The 4,010-nt window shown below is 42.7% G+C and overlaps 1 pseudogene; it reads left to right on the top strand.

Annotated features, from left to right (window-relative positions):
- Positions 1-1,139: 1,139 nt before the first annotated feature.
- LOC126493090 (40S ribosomal protein SA-like) lies at positions 1,140-1,804 on the top strand (annotated as a pseudogene).
- Positions 1,805-4,010: the final 2,206 nt, after the last annotated feature.

The following is a 4,010-nucleotide window of genomic DNA, read 5'->3' as shown; positions in this document are numbered from 1 at the left end:
CCCCCCACTCCTCTTTCCCTCCCTCTCCAGTCCAAAGAGCAGTCAGCGTTCCCTGCCCTGTGGAAAGTCCAGGGTCCTCCCCCCTCCGTCCATGTCTAGGAAGGTGAACGTCCAAACTGGCTAGGCTCCCACCAAGCCGGAACATGAAGTAGGATCAAAACTTCGTGCCATTGTCCTTGGCTTCTCTAACTTATCTTTTAATAATATTTCATCTCCTGTCTCCTGTCTAGCATTGGCAACTAACAGGGTCCCAATGCCTCTGAGACAAAAGGTCATTAAGTAAATTTCAGTAGAAAAAGGCAGTTACGGGAACTTTTTCTGATCCAAATGCTTGATCAAATCTTTGAGAGCCTCTCCAACTCTCTTCCATTTTTCTCAGCTATAGTCCCATCAGTTGGAAACCAGGGACAAGCATCTTTAATATAGTCAAAGAATTCACATACTGTTTAATTTTAACCTTTACCCCTTGTGCCTTTAAAGCATGTCTCAATCTACTAATAAACATTTCGTGCTGAATAATTGCTTGTCCCATAATCACTGTTTACTGAGGTTCAGAAAACACAGTAGGTTCCTGTGTTTCTTGCCTTCTTAACTATACTTCACTTTGCCAGCTTTTCTGAATACCGTTTTTCACTGAATCCCCCATACTCAAGCCCCACTTGGGTGCCACTTTGCCCCGACCCACCTGCATCTACCTCCCAAGTGCTGGGATTAAAGGCATGTGCCACCACTACACAACAAGAGCCTGACTCTTTAAAACAAAACATTTTTTAAAAACTATAAACAATTTATTTAGATTTTTAATTTTTTATTTTATGTTTATGATTGTTTTGTCTTAATGTATTTGTGCACAAGCCTGATGCTTGCAGAAGTCAAAAGAAGGCATCAGATTCCCTGGAAGTGGAGCTACAGATGGTTGCTAGCCATTACATTGGTGCTGGGAACAAAACTAGGGGCCTCTGCAAGAGCAACCGTTGTTCTGAAACACTGAATCATCTTTTTGGACCCCTTGAAAATACCAGTGGTTCCCCCCAACCCTCCCCTGGGCACACACTGCTCAAGTAACAATGCATATATATGTAGTGGTGGGCAATGACATTGTTCTTGATTCCTGTAGTACTTAAAGGAAAACTCATACAATGTCCAAAGCCCTTGATGTCCTACAGATAGGTGGGTAAAGATGTCCTCAAATTCTTTGCTCTGTTTAGCTAACACCAACCTTGACTTCCAGATGGAGCAGTACAAATGGAAACGTGTTGGTATCTACATGATAAATCTGAAGAGGATGTGGGAGAAGCTGTTGCTAGCAGCTTAAGCTGTGGTTTCCACTGAGAACCCTGCTACTGATAGCATCTCCAGGAACACTGGACCAGCAAAATCTGCTAGTTTGCTGCTGCCTCTGGAGCCACCCCAAGTGCTGACTACTTCACACTGGGATCTTTACTGACTAGATCCCAACAGCCTACAGGGGCCATGCTTCTGGTGGTGACTGATCCCAGAGCTGACCACAGAGGCATAGTATATCAACCTGCCTACCATTGTTCTGTATAACACAGCTTCTTCTCCAGGCTATGTGGACATTGCCATCCTGTGCAACAACATGCATCTAAATTACATGTTGGCCCATGACATTCTCTGCATTCTTGGCACCATTTCCCATGAGCACCCACAGGAAGTTATGACTGAACTCTACTTCTACAGAGACCAGGAGGAGATGAAGGAAGACCAAGCTGATGCTGAAGAGAAGACTGTGACCAAAGACCTGCTGCTGAAGGGTGTGTTCCAAACCCAATTCCACAGATAAAACAGATTTTCTGCACTTATCACAGTTTCCTAGAAATGATGAAGCTGAAAATACTTTTGTTTCATTCTTATCATTATATAGCTTTTTGGGAGAAACTGTGTCTACAGAGGAAGGGGGCTTGGGGCAGGTAGAGGACTTTGGAATGAGGCAGGGTGGAATAGAAGATAGCTTCCAAAAGTAGACGTGATCATCGTTAAGTTACAGTTTCCCCCAAATGCCTGCATCCAGCTCAAGGTTAGATATTTGATTTTACATCCTGACTTTGTATTCTCAAAACTGACCAAACAGGGGCTAGAGAGATGGCTGAGAGGTTCATAGTACTGGCTGCTCTTCCAGTGGACCCACTAGAAGTGGGTTCAATTCCCAGCACCCACATGGCAGCCCACAGCTGTCTATACCTCCAACTCCAGGGGATCTGGCACCCTTATACAGATGTGCATGTAGGCAAAACACCAATGGACATAAAATAAAAATAAATTATTAAAAAAAATGAACAAGGTGTTACATTACCAGCCCCTACTGTTTTTTATGATTTATTTATTTATTATGTATACAGTGTTCTGCCTGCATGTATGCCTACAACCCAGAAGAGGGCACCAGATCTCATTATAGATGGCTGCGGTTGCTGAGAATTAAACTCAGGACCTCTGCAAGAGCAGTGTTCTTAATCTCTGAGTCATCTCTCCAGCCCTAGCAGCCCCTATAGCAAGAGAGAGAGAGAGAGAGAGAGAGAGAGAGAGAGAGAGAGAGAGAGAGAGAGAAACAGAATCATACTCCATACTTTCTGGAAGAAGCCCTTAATCTGCTGAGGCAGAGGCACTCATATCTCTAAATTCCAGCTGAGTCATGACTAGGTAGTGATAGTGAACTATCTGGAAATAATCTTAATGTCTGAAGGCACCGCACTGTAAACTAGTGTTTGAGAAGGATCAGGAGTTCAAGGTCATTTTATTTCAAACCCAACTGCTGTCCTTTCTTTTTCTTTTTCTGTTTTTGTTGTTGTTTGTTTGTTTGTTTTTGTTTTTCAAGACAGGATTTCTCTGTAGCTTTGGAGCCTGTCCTGGAACTAGCTCTTGTAGATCAGGCTGGCCTCGAAGTCACAGAGATCCATCTGCCTCTGTCTCCCAAATGCTGAGATTAAAGGCATGCACCACCACTGCCCGAACTTTTTTTTTCCCCTTTCTTTATTCTCTTTTTTTCCCTTTTCTTTGGGGAGGGTGGGGTGCTGTTCTTTAATTGACTATGTGAGGGTGACCGTGAGCGTCTGATCCTCCAGTGTGCATCTCCAGATGGGTAGGGTTACTGGTTTAGCCACTACTCCAGGTTTAGTAAGTGTTATATTTTAAATCCAATGCCTCCTGCATGTTAGGCTGCTTGTTAGGCAAACACTACAGCCATAGTGTTTCCTACCTGCTTCCCACCCTGGATTATTTGACTGTTCATACTATTTGTCCCCAGCCATCTTTGCCCTGTGAAGTCACAGGACTAGGACTTCATGACTCTGTTACTCCACATTCCCAAGTCTGGGTTGATATCTTTTTTTTTTCATTTTTTTAATTGATATTTATTGAGCTCTACATTTTTCTCTGCTCCTGGATTGATAACTATATTTTTTGTTGTTGTTGTTTTTATCTTGTTTTTTTTTTTTTGTTATTGTTGTTTTTCAAGGCAGGGTTTTTCTGTAGCCCTGGCTATCCCAGAACTTGTTAAGTAGACCAGGTTGGTCTTACACTCAGAGATCTACCTGTCTCCCAGGTGCTAGGATTAAAGCGTGCATCACCATGCCCTGGCTTTGTGCTGATAAGTTTATATTCTCCATTAGAGAACAGACTAATTATTCTGAAAGGTGAGGCTACCATTTTGTTTATTTTTTTATACATTTGTTTTATTATTTTGATTTTTTTTTAACCCAGGCTTTCTCTGTATAGCAGTTCTGGCTGTCCCAGAACTCACTGTATAGACCAGGCTGGCCTCAGAGTCACAGAACTCCACCTGTGTCTGCTTCCCTAGTGCTGGGATTAAGACGTGTGCTATCACCACCCAGTGTTGAGGCGCCCATTTTAATTCCCTGTATTTGTCTATACTTTCCAATTCATCATCAGCCTTCATGAACTATTGTTTTTAAGCCCATAGACTAAGTAAACTCACAGAATCACAAGAAAATGAGATCCAGAGAATAGGCTGATTCCAAGGTTGGAGAGTGGAA

Source organism: Alexandromys fortis, unplaced genomic scaffold, assembly GCF_014885135.2.
Source record: "Alexandromys fortis isolate MF-2015 unplaced genomic scaffold, M_Fortis_MF-2015_v1.1 scaffold_282, whole genome shotgun sequence".
In the NCBI taxonomy this organism is placed as follows: domain Eukaryota; kingdom Metazoa; phylum Chordata; class Mammalia; order Rodentia; family Cricetidae; genus Alexandromys; species Alexandromys fortis.
This window is presented reverse-complemented; position numbering and strand designations above follow the sequence as displayed.